We start from the raw sequence: 19,629 nt of genomic DNA, 5'->3' as shown, positions 1-19,629 counted from the left end.
CGATACACACGGCCAAAAGAGTAGGAAGCCCGTGTGCACACAAATTCCGGGGCTCGTCTGGATCCGACTAGTCGACTGCACGTTTTTCGAAATATAGGAAAGTTATGAAATATCGTGAGCGCCGTGAAACTTTTAATGCGAGGTCCGGTGGCTTGGTCGTCCCCTTCCCCCCTTCTTCCCATTCTCGCTCTCCTCGACAGCCTCTATATAGAATACACCTGGCCGTATAAGCGAGGCTCCTACTACCCCTAGTGTGGCATGGGATGGCGCGGGTAACTTTTTTATTAAAAAAGTTTTTCGAAATAAAAATCAGACGTTGTCCTGGTGGGGATAGACACGCGGCCCCTTACACGTACACCCACGCTTACTCAAGAATATACAGTAGGCAGGGCCTTCTTCGTCGCGCAACTTTCTGCTCCTATGCACGGACTCGCATTAAGCACACGCATCTGCTCGTAACTCACGATCGTTTATTCATCGCGGGCAGGCGGACGAGGGGTTAGGCTTAAAGAAACATTGTCGAGGGCTATATAGTTTTCGTATTACATCGCTCGGTACACCGAAAAGTCATAGGACTTTGAACCGATGCGATCACGTTCGCGTTTCTCTTATTTCGTTATACCTATAGAAGGGAAGACGAGAAAGGCAGACGTTTCTCTTGGAAATAGATCTGGCCTTTATCGGGCGCGCTCGGCATTTATCCTTGGCGCACAACGCCAAAGTGGAGGAGAAGTCGGCCTGTGTCTTCGGCTGTGGTAACGTTTCTCTGCCATGTAAATAACATTTTTTCCCCGATAGTCGATGCCCGAAACAAACAATCCACTCAACGAGTCCGGCCAGCGAAACATCCGGGGGCACCTCCTCCCTTTTGATATGGGTCAACCAAAACCGCGGCACCGCTAGCCCCTGTGAGGCTTCGCGGCCCCATCCCTTCGTATATCGGCTGTTCGCCGACGAATCCACCGGTGTTCCCTCGCTCGCGCGCACGCTGTACATACATACAGACCATGTAGAAACGATCGCTGGCTTGTGCACGTGTACATGTACAGAGAGAGAATGATAGAGTGAGAGAAAGAAAGAGAGAGAGAGAGAGAGAGAAAGCGAGAACGAGAGCGCAGGCAAGGAGAGGACGAGAGCGTGCGTACAATCAGAGAAACTGCGAAAGCGACGGCGTCGTGGCGGAGGGTACGAACCAGCCAGGAGGAGACCGAGGAGCAAGAGGCGGAGGCGGAGAAGGAGGATGAAGAGTACGGAGCAGGAGACGGAGGAGAAAGAGGCGGAGGAGGCAGAAAAGCGGAGGTGGCTCGTTCGGGGGATCTTTATCAAAGTCAACGCACGCCGGTCACCATGGCAACGAAATTGGATTTTTTTTTCGAAGTTTTTTCGGCCCTTCTCGCCGGCGCCCATTCCCGAAGGGGGCGAGAGAGGAGATGGAGGCTCGACGGAGGAGATGGCGGTGGCAGAGGCGGCGGTGGCAGCGGCGGCGGCGGCAGCAGCGGCGGCGGCGGCGGCGGCGGTGGCGGCAGTGGCGGAGCAGGCAGAGGGAAAAGTGGTAGGAGAGATCGGAGGAAAAGAGAAAAGGGGAAAGAGAGCTAGAAAGAGAGAAAGAGTATCGAGAAGGTCGGGGAGGCTCTGACGAACGGCGACCGGGGAAGCCAATAATTCGAATTGAGAACAGCCAATGGCCGTGCATCTGATTTTTTGTCGTATCATCGTCGAGGTCGTCCGCCCTCTCCCTAGCCCCCGCATTGCTCCCCCACCCCCGCCCCCCTTCCGCCCGTCGCGGCCGCGCGACGAAAGGGGCCGCTCTGCCTCGCTTTTTGTAAAATCTCCCATCTTCCACCATTGCCTCTCTCCACCACCACACACACTACCACCATCACCTCTGTCCTTCTCCGTCTTCTCCTCCACCTCCACCTATCTCCTCCGCCTCCACCTCCGTGTCGTTCTAACTCTTCGTTGTCCTGGACTCTCTTCTATGGTGTTTTGTTGGATATATATATATACGTATATATGTGTATATATATACACATATATATACACCATAGGATACGTGCGCATCGGTCGGAGGTGTCCCGTCGATGTACAGTGGCGAAAAGGCTCGAGTACGATACACTGACTCTGACAGGAGGAAACGTTACACTAATCGGCCGGGATGTCTCTTCGATTTAGCTATTTCGTCCGAGTCAATTTCGTCAAAGGGGGCAAACTTTTTCAACCTGACTCCGAACAAACGCTTTTCTTCCGATCCTTTCCTTTGTATAGCACAACCTAGAATTCGACAGAAGCTCTTCCCTCTGTCGAACGCCAGTGGCATGTGTATACAAAAACTATATTTTCATCGTCTAGAAATCTCTTGAAATTTCATACAACACCCTTGTTCGCAATTTCTCGCATCGCAGCTTAATAACACAATTTCTCGGTATCGAGTGAACTAGAAACTCGAAAAAAGTAAAATCGCGGTAACTAAAAGCTTCGATACTAACCCTTTGACAGCAAAGACAACATACTCGAGTAACTCGGAGCGAGGCAAGTACGAGCCTGAGAGGAGGAATTACAACCTTCGGTGGTCGTTATAAGACTGAATCGAATACATACGTATGTAAGTACATTGTGGCGCATCTACAGGAATCGTCGTAAATAGGCAGGAAGAGACGAGGAGGAACCATTCGAAAACAGCGATCTGTATTTAACCGTGTGAACTTTCATTACGATTTCAATGACGTCCAAGGTAACAAGACTTGGATCGGTCCAAATATAAATGGCCCGCGATATTATAAAAATATAATGATCCGCGAGGGATTGGCCCGTTTCCGTGTGCCGAAGATACACGGACTAGGCCACGTCCTTCGTCAGACGAGGTTGCTTTCGGGTTAATCCGGTCTCCTCGCTAAAAGCAAGCAAGCGAGACGCGAGCGTGGTTGTCCTTTTCAGAATCTCGCGGGTATCACGTACCCGAGCGAGCCACATACACACTCCCGCCCCCTGCTGTTCCCTCCTCTTCCTCTTGCCGCCCCTTCCTGGGCCAGTGTAGCGGCGCGAGTTGAAAGCTCGAGAGCGGGAAAGAGTACGGGAACTTCCGGTGGAACGATCCAACGAGTCAGGCATTCCGCGGCGGCAAAGTTCGAGCTGGTCGGGCCCGAGGCTCGCTCTTAATGACGCCAGAATCAACGGCGGAAGTGTGCTTTAGAGTTCTCGAGCACGACTCGAAGCGATCGAGTCGAACGAGATCGTTGTTTGCCCTGTGAAGCCGTTTCGTAAACAGCTGCCCGATACTGGTTCGCGATGTTCGCGTTCTCTAGAGCCTGCTCGAGCGGCTTCTTCGGCGAAATGAATTTTAAAAAGGGGGACGACCGTTTAAGTCGACGTTAGAACCGTTTGAACCGAACAGATTTTTAGAAGGAAAAAGAAGGAAAAACGATTGCCGTAGAAGTGTAATTGGACGAGAAACGATTTTAAGCGAAGCGAACGCGCAGCTCGAGTCGGGTTATCGTGAAAGAAAGATATACGCTATTGATCGGTGTTAACAACCGGAAGTAATACGATACGCTATTGACACGTTATAAATAAGAAGGGGGCAAGGTAGCGGCGCGCGTGGTTCGCGGAGCTTTTGCATCGTGGCCGGCAATACGATTACGCGCTGGCTCTCGACCGTTTTTTAAATTATACCGTAAATTACACGGCATCGCGTGAGTATCCTAAAGTATTTAATAAGCATGCATACACGTTTGTTTATGCGCCGGGGAACCTCCCCCCTCTTCTTCCACTCTGTTTCGCCGCAGCACTATCGATCCAGAAAAATCCTGTGAACCGAAACGCGGAAACGCGTACATGCAATGACCGATGATCGCATGCCGCAAAAACGCGGCCTGCGAGGATTCCGTTCGATATTTTATGAATCATGGACCGCCAGGCATCGCGCGACATCCTCGCCGCGTTATTCGTGTCAACCATCTGCACGAGTATGTATATATACGTTGTACAACGTCTGATGTTATTTCGTAGTCATCACAGTCATCGTTGTAATCGTGTTCTGTAACTATAGTTGGCAGATGATGTGTCAAGAATCGACTTTTTACCACTTTTACATCTTTTATGTTAAATATGTTTGTTTGCTGTCTTTGCTTATAATCCCACGACGTATACAACAACAATTAAACAAATGGAAAAGGACAAGAGAAACGCGGACGAAACCTATAAATAACTTGATCACTCGTTGCACATGCTTGTCTTATTCGTTGCTATACTTATCATAAGAAAATTAACGATTATTAGAAAACATGGTATAATCGAGCGTTTGCTCGACGTTAATATAGGTAATCCCAACGACATAGAAGGGTTTTTCCCAAGAGTGATATTGGCTGGTTCGAGCACAAGCAGCCGGATTTCCAAAGAATCGGTCGCGTCGTTAAAATGCAACAGGTTTTCGAGACCGGCCGGATGGATCCGAGTTCTCAATCCGGCAGAGCATTCCTCTAGAGAGCAAAGCCTCTCTTCTCCCTTTGCGCGCCAAGACTCCGAATGACCCGTGCCTTTTACAATTTTACTTCGAGTTCGCTATGCTTAATGAGAATAACAACGATGGCCGTCAAACGCCACCCAGAATAGAAGCGTTCCAATTTAATTCTCGCAACCTTTCTCACTGTCCTAGAAATCCATACGTTCCTCGTACTTTTCGCGTTACGTAACATTTTCGTTTCCCACGATACTTTTGCAATTTTTGTTAACGCCGACGACTTCGTGCCGTTTGTTACTTTCGGACCACGATGTATTCCAATTGTACACGATCGTCGTTAACAGGTCATAAAATCCTGGCAGCGGTATGCGAGATACAATGACCTAGCACTTCTGCTGGCAGACGGTCTGCGAACAATCGACGATGGAATAAAAGGTGTTGCACGATTTCGCTAAGCAAGAAAATCGATCGGCAAAGATAAACTACGTTAAAAATTACCGATTGTTGAAATAACAAGCATACGTTTTACACAACTTTTCCTGGTGGTCAATCGTCTCGCTCTTTTTCATCTATCATAACCGGACGTATCGTATACGAAGGAAGAAAAATACTCGGTCGATATTATTATTCATGAGCTTTTACCATGAACTCTTGCCACCAATTACCATGTATAATTGGAATCAATTATCGATATGCATTGTTAATCCCATTGTATTCCAGCATAGTGCACGTACATAGTGCATAACGCATGTGATCATTAATCTATCTTCGCTAAATATCCTATATCGCGTGTGATTCCGGCATTAATTCACAATCGAAGTGAAATCTATCAAAAACACTGGCCAATAGTAGATCTCGGCCCTTAATATTGTTTCGTAGTAAATGGAATTTCAAATGTTTCGATGGAATAAGATTCTATTCCACTGACGAATTATAGGAAGGACATATAACACATTTATCAAAAAGTTTTCTCATGTTCCCTATAGTTTCGAAGACAGCGTCAGAGAAACGAATCTCTGAGAGCGAGGGAAAATGAAATTTAAAACTGCTTGGCTAAAAAGATATCCTCTCGTCCCTTTATCTGATATTCATTGTATAAACGCGTAGAACTTTCATCGAAATCAGCGTAGCGGATGTTCCTTAGTAAATCCTTTGAATAAATCTGGTCACGTGACTAGTTATCAGTCCACAGCATCGACGGGGAAGAGAAAAATCGAATCCTCGACCAATCGATTCGCACAGCTGGTTTTCCACAGCGTGCACGTACGCATGGAGAGATAGAATAAACGAGTTCCGGGCGTGTGTGAGCGTGCATGTGTGTATGGGCCACGTACCACGCGGCCAAGCAATGGGAATGACGCTCTCTCGAGTGCTACTGATACTACTGAATGAACTTTGACACCGCCTCTACTCGTATGACTAATACGAATTTACTGTGCGATCCACTGTGTTACTAAGCTTTTTTGTTCTTCCTATGTGTCACTTACGTTGACTCATGAAAATATTTAGACAATTATTATAGAAAACTTCTATGTCCATATCTTACATAAAAGAATTCGGAATATCATTAGGCACTGTAAAGAGAAACGTAAGATTTCAAATCAATTTGAAAATGTACGTGAAACTTACAATTTCTTTAGACAGTTGCTTAGTAAAGCATTAGAAGATGTAGTACTAATAACAGACGAAATTTCAGAATATTTCGTACAACACGCGTAGATACATTCTATGCTGCTATCGATAATTCGTTTCGTTCAAATAATAAATTTATTATCAACTAACAGCAACTAATTTACTAGACAGTAAGCGCGGTTCGATGCTACGAATCGATCGATCGGTCGGAAATCGTGTATCGCTGAATCAATTCAACAGTTAGGCAAGATTGGTAGAGCAGCAGCACCGTATGATGTTCTGTGCGATCGCAACGAGCGTACGCGTAGCGTAGGTTCAAACGCACGTGTGTAAGTCTGTCAGCTCGCCCCTTCCAACGACGTCGCTCTCCCTCCTTTCACGGCTCTGACGAAACTCTCGACTCTATTGGTCCGGCCCTTATCCTTCCCCGCGCTGCCGCAGACGACTCATTCCATTCAGTCACCCGTACGAATTCGACGCTACCACGTTACGACCATGCCGCGTGCTCTCTTTCCTTTCTCACTCTCGCGCCTCGTTTCGCTTTCTTTTCCCTCTACAGTAGTTACATCTATCCCTCTCGCTTGTTGTGTTGTTCGTGGCTCTGCCTCGATCTTTCCGCCGTGCTGCCTCGATGCCACGCTCTCTGTCTCGCCGCGCGGCACACACAACAGCAACGTGCGTCGCGGAAACGTTCGCACAGTTTCTAACCTGACCTACGCGTCGCACGGCCAGGGGCGAGAGATCCCGGTGCAATGTCATCCTGTTAAGAAGTTCGCGTTTTCTTCGAACACCCATGAATACGTTTTAACCCGGAGAAATTGAAAATATCGCGAGAAGGTTTCGTAGCTGGCGATATCATATGGTGGAAATATGTTTTTAATTTCAATTAGTTCTTATGAAAACGGCAATTAAAAATAAATATCACATATTACGTACGTTGTTCCGTCGAAGTCGCCTGTCAAAGCTGTACGATACTTCCTAGCTGTGAGAATGATCGATGACTCGTAGTCCTCGAGTCCGGAAGTGAATCACTCTGTAGTTGTTGCTTGTATCACGCGGCACAAATTTGATTCGAACTACAGACGGTCTCGACACACTTGGCACAACTCTTCGAAACTTTCTACGAAAGCACGCGCGCAAAAAATGTTGGCGTTTGAATGGTTGCTACTCGTGAATCTGTGAGCGCGGGTCCGAATGCGATCGCCGATCGAACGGCGAAAATTAACCAGCACAAACGCGAGGGGACGCGGGTTTGAAAAAAAATGTTTCCAACGGTATCAATGAAAGTCACCAGCAGAGAGCAGGCGCGTACAGAAAAAACAGAGATAACAATATACGATTTCCGCCGAGTCAGCGGCAAGATACGCTGCAAAACATAGTGTTCAAGTTAAAATAGTCGACTATAGTCTCTTGAGGTCCGAAGAAGCTCAGTTGCCTTCGTCGCGCGCAGAGATGCGCGAGACCGCTGTTTCTCCCTCCCTTTCCCACTCCTGACTCTTTCGCGTTATCCGTCTCGTTCTCCCTCTTTCTTCCTCTCTGTCTTTCCTTCGCCTTTTTCGCTCGGTGCGTCTTCTCTCCTGCTCGCACCGCTACTTCTGTACCCTTTTGTCCGGGAAGAAGAAACGGAGGTCGAGAGAGCTCGTGCCCTCGGTTATGGTTATATACTATACACGAATGTAAAATCGGAGTGGCGAGAAACCGAACGGCGCTATTTCGATTTCCATTCGAACGTACGGGAAGAATCGCAGAGCTTGTAGCTTGTATTCCTTTCGATCTCGGCCAATCGCACGGAGATAAATATTCGAGTGAACTTTTGCGGAAAAGCAATTCGTCGAACGAGCGATAAGAAAGGTCAGCGTTCGTTGCGCGACTGCCGGAGCGCGATTCTCACTCGGCTCGTTGAAATTTAAGTAGATTCGATCGGAATCGTTTACGCTCAACGGTTCGCGTACTTAACACCGACGCGACACACAGATGTCACGTTTAACTCTCCCGGCCGACGTAAATTTTATTGCGACATCGATGCGAACTCCGATGCAGAGAGTTCAATACACGAGAAACGATACCAACAATGCTCTCTATTCATTCCATCGTCTATGTTGCGTATTTTTTTCCCCTTCCGACGTGGTCGCGCCCGAATACGTGAGATCTCTGAAAGGAGAGGCTGCAAGCACGTTTTTCCTAAAACACGTACGCGGATTCGCGACCGTACACGCACATCTCTACCCCACCTCGTCACATTTTCGACTTCCGTATGTTGTGTGTATAATACGCGCACGCACCACGTTTCCCCCCGAACGAATATAACGCGTGTATGTCACTGGCGTGTGCGAGTGAACGAGTCGGAACGATGCACAGAGCGAAAGAGAGAAAGAAAGGGAAAGGGAAAGGGATGGAGAGGAAGGGAGGGGAGTCCGAGGAAAATAGTAAAGGATTGAGAGAGAGAGAGAGAGAGAGAGAGAGAGAGAGAGTGAGACACAGAGGGAAATAAAAAACGAAGATGAGTCTAACTTCCGAGCGACGAAAAAAGAAACGCAGAATGGAAAGCGGCGGGTGGCGCGCGAAGGGTGAGCGTGGAGCGCTCGGAAGGGCGCGAGAAAAGGGCACGTGTAACAACACGACGAAGGGCGGTCCGCTCGCGGTCCTTCACTCGCCGGTGTGAAAAGTGAAATGACAACACGCACTTCGCGCGTCGTTGACTCTGACAACAGGGTACCCGTACAGTCTGGATACGATACTGTGAACTCGGCACGGTTCGTAGCAGCGCTTTTCTCAAGAGGGCGGGAGGCAGAAGAGAGTGAGAGAGAATCGAAGAGAGGAATAGAGAAAGAGGAAAGAGGATGGAGTGAAAGAGAGCGCACGCGAGGAAGAACGCGAGAGGTCGGTCGGTGGTAGGAGATGCGGGAGGGGCCGGAATTCTCTCTGTTATAGATTAAAATTTTTTACGGGGAAGATATTGATTGTTGCTTTTTATTAATGTAACATTAAAGTGGCGCCGCAAAAGTGGGGGAAACTCCCGCCGGCGAGTCGGTTACTCTCGATAGTGGGGAGAGGTTGTTTGGGGTAGGGATCGGGACTGAAGGTAGGGTAGAGTAAACGACATAGAAAGAAACGGGAAGGGGGAAGGGGAAGTGAGGCACGGGAAGACGCATGGTGGGGTTACTCTGCGAAGAGAGAGGAGAAGAGAAAAGCAAGAAAAGTAAGAACGGCCGCCGTGCCGCGCCGCGCACTCTGGAAAACGACGGCAGGAGGAAGTAAAAAAGAAACGGGGGAAGAGAGGATTTCGCGAGGAGGCCAGACAAGGCGAGGCACAAGGTGGGAGGGGGTGGGTGATGCAGGCCGGAGGTTGGGGGTTCGAAGCGGCGGAAATAGTGCCATAAATACGAACATTTTTCGTAGCGTCTTGCAGCCCTGTTTTGACAATCATCCCCTCCATCGACTCTGTCCCTCCGTCATGCAATTCCCTCTTTCTCCTTCTGCGCGGCCTTTTTCCCCACGAGACTATCCCCACTCCTTCGTCTCCTCGACAGCCGCGCTTTTGGATCTTAAGCACGCGGATACACGTATATAGGGGAACGGCGAACGGCGGACAACGGACGCACCGTAGATGTGACGGTGGTAGCGGCGGCGACGGCGAGCAACGACGACGACGACGACGACGCTTCGTTTTACGCCCCTTTACCTCACCTACCAGTCACCCTTTTCACTCTCTTCCTATCCTACTCTTCTCTCTCCCCTGCTGCCCCTGCCCACCACCTATTCTTCTACTCACTTTGACATTTTTCGCGAGTTAAGGCCCGCTCGAAGTTCGCGGAAATCCATCTTGCGCTGGCTCGAAGGAGTACATACTACGTATCACCTTCTTGCTCACTCGCGATCTACTCCATACCCTTCCCCCTTCGATCTCATTCTCTCACACTATCTCTCTCTCTAGCTCTGTCCCGAGTCTCGAGCCCCCGAACTCCACGGCCGACACCCGTCCCTCCTACGACTACGGCTCTTCCTCCTACTCCGTCCGCTCCTCTCTTTCTCTTTCATTTTTCTTTTTTTTTTTTTCTTCGATTCTTCTGCCTCCTTTTTTCAGGGGGAGCGAACCGAGAGACGCGAACGGCGGATCGATTCTTCGTTTCGAGAGGTCTGCAACGAGAGAGAGAGGGTGGACGAGAGGGACAGGGGTGGAAAAGGGGGCGGGTGTGTATGTGTGTGTGTGTGTGTGTGTGCGGAATTCCATGAGGCTCGTAATTACCGAATCACCGATGCGACGCAACGCGAACGATCGCATCGATAAGACGCGTACAACTAATTTTCGGGCCATAAACAAGCGTATAGGATCGACTAATTGTCCGCTCGTTAATCATCGATAGATAGGTGTGGTGTGCGTGACGGCGATTAATCGTCACGAACTCGCGGAGAAACTACTTGCAGTTTCGTATTACACGAACAGCGCGATCTGTATAGGTTGCGTGGCCCGTGTAACTCTGCACGTTGGCCTGTAACGTTATACCTCGTGCTTTACCACCACACGTACAATCCTGTCTATATCTTTTTTTTTTCCACTTGCGGATTAATGCGCCTTTTACACCGAAAAGCGTAGATTTTTTATTCCAGTTACGTTTCTTAGCGTTTTACAAAGAGACATTTTCAGGCGAGCGTGCTTACCAAGAATACGTCTATGAGTTATGTGCTACGAGGGAGTATAAAATTCGTTTCGATTCTACCAGAGACAAGTAAAAAGCGAGTATAAGTTCAACACGCTATGGATCGGTGGTATCTTGTTGCCGGTGCGGTGCGCGTGTGACTTCCGGGTGGAAGTACAGGAAAGAAGCTCTTCTCTCTTTAGGATTGTATTTCGTCGTGGTGAAGCGTTGTCCCGCTCCCGGCCTTTTCGTGTGCCAGAGAAGCCCTACAGGCGTCGTAGAAGGGAAACGAAACTATCTGTACAGCCCAAGCAACCATCGACGTTATTCGATCGATTTAAAGGTCGTTTTGTTATCAACGCGAAATTTGGGAGACCATAATACCGTTCTTCACAATTTTCGCTCGAACAAGGGGAGTTACGTTAAGACCATTCCGTTCAATTAAGCAAGCAGACTGTTTCCCCTTCTTTCGCTTTATTTAGCTTGTCCTTTCACCGAGAGCAAATCCGTTAGTGACGCTTCTGCACCATTATCACAATCATTAGTAGATTATCTCGTGTATACACGTGGAAGCAAAAAAAAGAATTACTGGATGAGCCACAAAGCCTCGAACATACGGTTACATAAAGCTTCTGCAAACAAAAAAATGGAGCTACCAAGTAGGAAACTCTTTTCGAAACTTCCGATAAAGCGAGACGACGAAGCAAGGAACCGGTGGCGTTCCATTTCTGAGGACAGGACGCGTTTACCAAACGGCGCGGCGCGACGTATCTTATCGCGTTACGGAAAGGAATTTTGATTAGGGAGGCAGCTCCTTTCTTACGACGACTCTGCAATGCGACTCGATGGATATGACTCTTTGCGGCGGTTTCGGTGTAGTAACCCCGTAGTCGACCCGTTCGAAAGCCATGGGAATGAAATCGTAGAAGTAAAAAGTGCACAGAGAGGGGGAGGAGGGATTTATTAAAGCGAAAAAACGATATCAGGCAGCCTTCTGCTTTCTCGTTCATCACAGTCCTCGGCAGCGATATATTTTCTTCTTTCTTTTTCGAATAACGAGCATCATCGTTATGGCTTTCCCCCACTTGCCCCCTTTGGCGTCCTACCGCCTTCTCCCAGCCCCTCCCCCTCACCAGTCTTCTTCCCTCGTCTTTCCGCCTTTCCACCCCCCCTCCCCCACTACCTTTTGTTCGTTCGCAGCGAGTGAACCGAGTCCAGGTTTAATTCTCAAAGCGATAGCAATTTCCAGGCGCAGGAAAAAAAGAATAAAGAGGGGGCGGCGGTGGTGGCGGTAGAGAAAAGAGAACCACCCCTCTGTCATATTCGATCGATCCCGACCTAAGCAATTAATCTATTTAACCTTTCTACTCTGCCGCGCCGGAAATAAAGGAACGGCCAAGGATTAAATTATTGCATACTTGAAATTCCGAAGGGATCGGAGGAAACTGAGCGACAGGCGTTCGCGGAATTGCGAAACGGAGGGCTTTTAACGGCGGACAGACACGGGAGACACACGGTGTAAAGATTATAAGATACCTTTTCACCGAACACGAGAACGCACAACGTTTCGTATAACGTTTCCACTCGAATCTTATGATAGTTGCGCCATTTCTACGGTGGATACAAAAAGTATTGCCACATCACTGTATTTCTTATAGCATTGACAAACTAATTAATTAAGTCCAAGTACCAAAGAATCAAGTTTCGTATCGTTCAGTAGTACTTTCATACGACTATAAAGATCTGATATTAGGAAGATAAAACGTAAGACATCGTCAAAAAACTCTTCGATGAGGTTTAGCGAGTGACGTTAAGCCTATCAAAATGAAACTTCGGAGAAGCGGTATTTCATATACGACAACCTAATGTAATCGATGTATCGTATCATCGACCCGACATTGTTTCTGGAGACATCAAATCGGGAATACGATAACGAAGGTTTGTCGGAACGCGTTAACAGCGACGCGATTTGTATATCATTCGTCGGTTCCTGCATCGCCGGTGTTTGATGGTGGAAAAGTTGATTTTAAAACGGCCCTAGTATCTCGACGATTTTTAAATAATTAATCAAATCGAACCTCGTAAAAACCGTGCTCGAAACGAGTGTACAATTTAGTCTCGTTTATAGCGATCATCGTATGCGGTACTCGATGACACTCGTCGCAGCGTCATTTTGTCAAGTCTTTTTCCGTTCTTTATGACTCTCGACTCGTGGTCGATCTATCTCGTTTTCAGCTCAGGTACGCGTAACTTACTGAAATTTATTTACACCGGATGAAAATGTTTTTAACTGGAGATCGAAATGCACAGCTAAGTGCCACCCAGCTTCTGCTAAATTGATTTTTGAACGAACGCTTCATGCGTGTGTACTGGCTATCGTATACGAATTTTTATTCAAGTATGACGCGCGAAAGCTTTGAACAAATTACAATCGTCGCAATTTCTATCCGTCATTTCTAAACCAAAGAAAACCTTAAGTTTCGTTCATTAATATTTCAAGTACGTAGCAGTCTGAGCGTATCCTGAAAAATGCAAAAATACTAGAATAGAATACTTTGATTAAAGGGGGCAGAATGATCTCACACGATGCTTTCAAATTCTCATTACCAATGCCTCCAGACCTAATAAAGAATTTTTGTCATGTTCGCTTGGTTCTTTTGTCCATCGTTACACAAGCTCGAAGTGATGCATCGCACCATTTCGCCGTACACCATATAAATTTTAATTTTGACGCGACACGAGCAGATAATGGCGTCTCGGCAAGCCTTTTCGATTGTACCCTCTTTGTCGTTTCGAGGCGGGCGTGCAAATCCAGTGTGTGAATGCGCTAGGGTCGATCGAAGGTCGCGAGTGTCATCGTATGCATGAAAATATTCCCAGAAAAGCAGGAAATTCCAGATACACGTCGATCAAAACGTGGAAAACATTATATCATCCAAGTTGGCTAATCTTATAATACGTTTCTCTTGTTTCGTGACTAATCTAATCCCGATTAAACAAGAAGAAATAGTAAATCGGTAGAAATTTGTCTTGGAGACCGCTAAATAAATTGCGTGATTCTACAGAGGTTGTCCGTCCTGTTTGTCCGCAAATATTGTCACGCTGATTCTCCAGTCTACATATATCGTAAGCAATGCACGAATAAACGTAAAAGTCGATTGTATTTGTTACGAGCAAGAAACACTAGAATTGCAAATGGAACGATCTACACGTGGCAACTTCAACAATGAAGTTGTGCAGAAGTAAATAAGAAAAAAGGAAAAAGTATAAAATGATGTAGTCATTGAAAAGTTACTGACGTACATATGTACTTGTAAGCGTAGTACTCGGAAGCGTCATGGCATTTTGACCTTTACTAAGGAAACCTACTATTACTGGATTTTCTATTCCCTCTTTGCACATAATCAAGCTACATAAATTACGATGTCAATTCAACATATTATAATTGCGCTTCCTCAGACTGGGAATTATCATTCAAAAATTCTCTACAATTTGTCGATACTGTGACAGTGATTAGTCAAGTCTGGTTTGAATAATTTTTCAACGAAATCATAAAGCAAGAACCTACGCATCAATATGCAAAATTCGAGGAGAATACGCACCAAAGCACATATAATTTCCAAGTACGTAATTACTAATCCCATTCCCGATGACTTTTCCCTACGATTCGATTGAAAATTCTCGCATCGGTTTATTAGAGGGTGAAATAAAAAAAAAACACGGGTTTCGTTAGCCGTACTTAGACATAGAGTGGCATTCAGAGAAAAGAGAGAGAGAGGGAGAGAGAAGAGACAGTTTTCTCCAGGTGGCTGGAACAAAGGCTGTCTTTCAACACGACAGAGGCATCGGTGCTCGGCATCTAGCCGCGTAGACGGCGACGACAATCGCAAAATCAATTTGCATTATTCGTTTAAAAGTGTGCTGGTCCGTGACGTCAGTGGGGAGCGGGGCAGGGCGGGGCGGATAGGCGCGTAAGAGGGTGTCGAACGGAGGCAAGTGGCCCCGTCTGGTCGTCGATGCTCTCAAACAATCCCTTTTCTCCACTTCCACCACCTAGCGCACCGTCACCGGGCTGCCCCCATCGCACCGCCGCGCCATCCCCACCGTTTTCTCCGACGAGTCACCGAGAACACCCCTTCCGCGATCCACCCCTCCAGCCAACCCCTTTATCATACTTTTGTATACGTCCCTTAGCCATCGAAGCCTATGCAACCCCCGGTCTTCCCTCGCAACCTCGCTATTCTCGCGACAGTCACCCCCTCCGCGGCTTTTTACCCCCGCACGCACAAACACTGGCCCATGTCCCACGTATTCTACGCTCACCACTTCACTCTCTTTCCTTCGTTCGTTCGCTTTCTTCCTCCATCCCATACTTATTCCCCTTCCTTCTCGGTCTTTCTCTGTGCATGAAACGCGACCCTTAACCCTCTGTTTACTTAGGATTATCAAGTTTCTGCGTACTTGATTCAGTAATAAAAGTTATTTCGTGGACGGTTCCTTCCTGCTGCCGTTTTAATAGCCGACGCCGAGACTTTTGTCGGTATTCATCGGCGGTGGTCTGTCCAGGATATTCGAAAGAAATTTCAGTAATTATCGGTGTAATTATAAATGCTACTTTCGCGGGTGTACTCGACGCTTGCACGGCTTTCTTCTGAGTAATCGAGCAGTGGAGGGGAGAAACGCGATATAAATCTTATTTTATCTATGTTTTACAGGAAAGTAACACTTAAAACCAGAAAATCAAGAAAAATATATATATATATACTTATCGTGTTTACGTCCTGCGATCGTTACTGTGGGAAGAATCAGGGAAAAAGAGAATTCTCGCATCCTGATTTCCTTTTGGACTTGCAATTTACCTAGTTGGTTGAAACGCTGCGAGATTTTGCATTCGACCAGCTCCGATAGATGTCGAATTGAGTTTCGTGTTTCAGACGAGACGAATCTCTCGAGAAAAAGTAACCAAGTAGAGGAAACTTTGCAGAAGCTCGGAACGAAGTGTCCGAGATTCGAGGGAAGAAAGATGTCTGAGAGGCAAGCGGTGGAAGGCTATTCGCCTTTTAAGATAAAACAAGGTTAAAATTCTGCAAGTCCGATTTTCGACGCCTTTCCCCGCCCCTCCGCCCCTCCCTTCGAAAGTAAGAAAAACGTCTGCGTAGCGATCGGCAAACAGTCGCGGAAGAGAGAAGTTATTATCTCGAAAAATCAGCCTCGGCATGCTTTTCTATAAATCTTACGGCATTACGTCCCCCTCGCGAGCCGGTGAGAGGTGGTACCAGTTAAATGGGAAAAGTTTTGCTTTTAGCGAGCCAGCTCGCGGCTACCTCGAATAGGAAAAAAGAGAAAATTGTTCCACTCGGCTGTCGATGTCGTTTAAGGACGAAAATCTGCGACATCTGAATAGGCGTTTTCGAAAAATATCGTTTCTTCTATTTGTATATCAAACTTTCAATAGAGTAGAAATCGAGATTTCGATGAAATCCCTCGAACAAAACTTCAATGGAATTCTTATAAAAAAAGAGGGGGATGGCAATTAACAGTAAAAAGATCAAACTTTCCTTCAAGACAGCGCTTTCCAGTTAACGCGCAAAATGGTTTCATCGAATCGCGTTTTATGCCGTAGTTCTCTCTCTCTCTTTTTTTTTTTTATACCAACCCGCGGCTTTTTCTCACTCGTTTAAATAAACAAATAAATAAAATGGAGCGCGAAATCACGGCGATCGACGTGTTTATCGCTCGCCATGAAATTCATTTGGAACGAATGCGAGCACCTGTCGATTCCGCGCGTCTGTTTTCGAAAAATCCCGGGATCGCGGGATTCAATTTACCGCGTATAATCGCGCGCGGTGTCGTTTCAATTTCGACTCGCGATAAAAGTCGTGATACACGCGTTTACAACGACACGATACTGCGAAACACCGCGTCCATCGAGCGGTTTAATTAAGGCGGAACGTTTGCCGATGGACGTTTCCATTGACTGCGACTCGAGCAGCACGCTGAAATATGTACGAGCCGTGGCTTTTTGGAGCTTGTTTCCTTTCTCGGAAATTGATTCGATTTTTCACGCTTTTACGTTTCTCGCGTCAGAAACTATCCGAAGGTAGACATTTAACCGGAATTAGACATTTCTAACGAAGTGCAAGACTGTTTCGAAAAACGATCGAAATTCAAAGGAATATTGTGTATTTACGTAGCAGAAGTTGTGCGTCCATGTCCATCAGTTTCTTTCCTTGGTAGAACAAACCGTGTATTTCGATATCATCGCCATATCCATCCAGCCGTACAATAACCCCTTCAAGATCTGTCCCATTATCAACGGTACTTTACGCGGAAAAACCGATCCTCCATGCTCAAGGAGGATCTTCTGCTTCTGTTTAATAACGCGACACAAGCTGCTCGGTTAATGTGCCGTGGCATCTCGGTGCAAAAGCGACCGACTCACTACGCTACAGGAAGCTGCTCGCGTTTCTTATTATCGATCCTTTGTAATTATGTCGTCAAACGTTCTAACGAGCTACGCTTGCCAGCGAATCCAGTCGATTTCCAGGCCTATAGAAGAGTCACGATCGGATCGAAGCTGACTTCTTACGATCTGTAATCCCTTCACTTTTTTCGACCAACGCATCTTCCTCTATTTTTTTTATTTTACCTTAAATCTCGAAATATTACCTTGGTTTCACCGAAGACAGTGAAATCGTTATTCTCCCCCTTCTCTCCTCCTTTTTTTTTTTTTTTTTTTTTTTTTTTAGGAAAAAAGCTTCGTACTTTTGTTCGATAGCGAAGTTTCCTTACTTGCAAGGACACGCAGTAACTCCTACTTGCGTTTTTTTTTCGGTTTTACGATCTGCCAGAGTGGTTACTTTCAGGGAGAACACCTTTGTGTTCGAGGGTCGCTACTTTTTATTCCTTCGTATGGGATTGTGCGAATCGCCGACTGTTCCGTTCCTCCTCCTATGCCAGAAAAAATATAAGGAGCCGAGATTCTTCGACTCGTTAATAAGCACCTCAACGTGCACGAACTAACTGGTCGATAAAAAGAAGATTGACTTCGGGTATCCGTTTCCGAGAACCTATTCCAGCCTATTCTACTATAGCAAACCAGAATTTTCTACACGTTTGAAATATACATACTCGTTTTCCGATTTCTTTCTTCTTCATCTCGACACGAGTTAAGAAAGATGCGTATTTTTCTCATAATTTTCCATCTTCGAATAACAATTAGAAGCACTTGAGGCAAAAGTTTCGCTAGAAATACAAGGGAACGTAGTTTCTCTTTCGTTTACAATTATTTTCTGATCTCCAGTCATGGAGGACCTATTAATTCAATTTCACCGAAAACCTTTCCACCTTTTCACGGGAACTTACTCTCTGCTGAAATTACGAAACTTTTAAGTAGAAGATTCTTTAGCCCGTGTTTCGAACGAACGCAACGAATGCTACGGAATAACTAACGACATTTTCCTTTTCCCTTTCTCGTTTTTTTTTTTTCCATTCTCTTTCCCCGAATCTCCCTTACTTTCCTAACAAAAACTGCCCTTTCTCCCGACACGCCGAAGAGAATACTTTGTTTAAGACAGCAAAGAAGTACGAGAAGTGCGTGTCAAATAGGTAAGCAATGAGAAGCTCTGGTGCGCTTTATGGCACGTCATAGGGCCATGATTATTCCCTAGCTTTAGTCCTGAGCTTCATTGTTCTAAAGTGGCCTCCTTTGACACCTCGGCTTTAGAATCTTTCCAGCGGTATAAGTTACCCTTCCTTCTGTTTATAAAACTGCGCTGACGTAAAATAATTTGCGATATTGCCAGTAATTTTATGGCGAAATCCTATTCTGCAGGAATCCTTAAAATACTCGAAATAACCCATATTTCTTACCTTATGTGCGAACCTATATCGTACAGGCTGTCACGAGAGAATAACTAAATATTTGGAACCGAATGAAGAAAATCGAAGACGGCGCAAAAAAATAATGAAACTGCTGTTTCCACGGTTAACTAAGGAGGCCTGTGTATATTGCCGTATAAAACCGTACACGGCGCCATCCGATATTGTTTCGTTCGCAGCAAAGTTTTTGTACCCGATAATTTGTATTTTACGATCCATGAATCATTCTTATCGGTGGTTTTTGCAAATTAAAGAAACAAAGGAAAAAAGAACGAAGATAAATAAGTCGTAGAACGGAGGAAACAAACGAGTAAAAATATAAATGAAAGAAAATAGGGCGGAATAGAGAAAAGATTGAAAAACGCAGGACCAGCTAGAAAAAAGAAGAAGGGGGGAAATCAATTCGGTTTGCGGCCGCGTCGTGCGAACGTCGCTTGAATACTGTTTTGGACGCAACGTGTGAAAATCAAAGAGATTTCTCCGTGGCGCATCGTGACATCCTCGAGCATGCAACAACCCGAGAGTTCTCTCTTCCTTCTCGGAGATTAGCCATGTTTCTCGGATAGACGGTTCGACACCTTATTCCCTACTCGCGCATCGCGCCACTATCTTATTGACGTTTAATTGTCTCCGCGGTTCTTCTACTCGTTCTACTCATTCAACACGCACGAGTATCATTTCAAGGAATTATACCGTGTGAAAGTGGAATTCCATGAAACACGTGGGAAAGCTTCTCGTATAGCCGTCGACAATTTTATGGAAAATCTAGAAATCGTAGAGTCAAAAGGACTAATTATTCTCCAACTTCAAACACCTATCGCCGTTTTCACATCCGTTTCTCTTTTTGTGCAAATAGGTTTCTTTCTCTGCCATCTTGTAAGAACTAAATTGCAATAATTTTAGAAATTTTACTTTGCAAACAGTTTTTTTTTCCCCTACACGTTCAATCATCGCCTAAGAAAAAAAGAAAAAAAAAAGAATAATCTACGTTGATATTCGTGCGATGATATTTCTAAACGAGTA

General features: G+C 46.1%; 1 protein-coding gene across 5 annotated transcripts in view; it reads right to left on the bottom strand.

Annotated features, from left to right (window-relative positions):
• Window positions 1–19,629, bottom strand: part of LOC126873726 (uncharacterized) — an 81,436-nt gene that overhangs the window by 56,372 nt on the left and 5,435 nt on the right. The window contains exons 1-2 of one of the 5 annotated variants that reach the window (XM_050634906.1): window positions 8,600–11,706; window positions 7,025–7,454 (exon numbers count right to left, since the gene is read on the bottom strand). The exons of 3 other annotated variants lie outside the window; for them this stretch is intronic. The gene's annotated coding sequence lies outside the window, so the exon portion shown is untranslated. Of the gene's footprint in view, window positions 1–7,024; window positions 11,707–19,629 lie in introns of those variants that run through there. One more of the 5 variants, XM_050634905.1, reaches the window with a different exon arrangement.

This window comes from Bombus huntii, chromosome 15 (assembly GCF_024542735.1).
Source record: "Bombus huntii isolate Logan2020A chromosome 15, iyBomHunt1.1, whole genome shotgun sequence".
Lineage (NCBI taxonomy): Eukaryota > Metazoa > Arthropoda > Insecta > Hymenoptera > Apidae > Bombus > Bombus huntii.
Note: the sequence above shows the minus strand (reverse complement) of the source record. Positions and strands in the feature narration are given on the sequence as shown.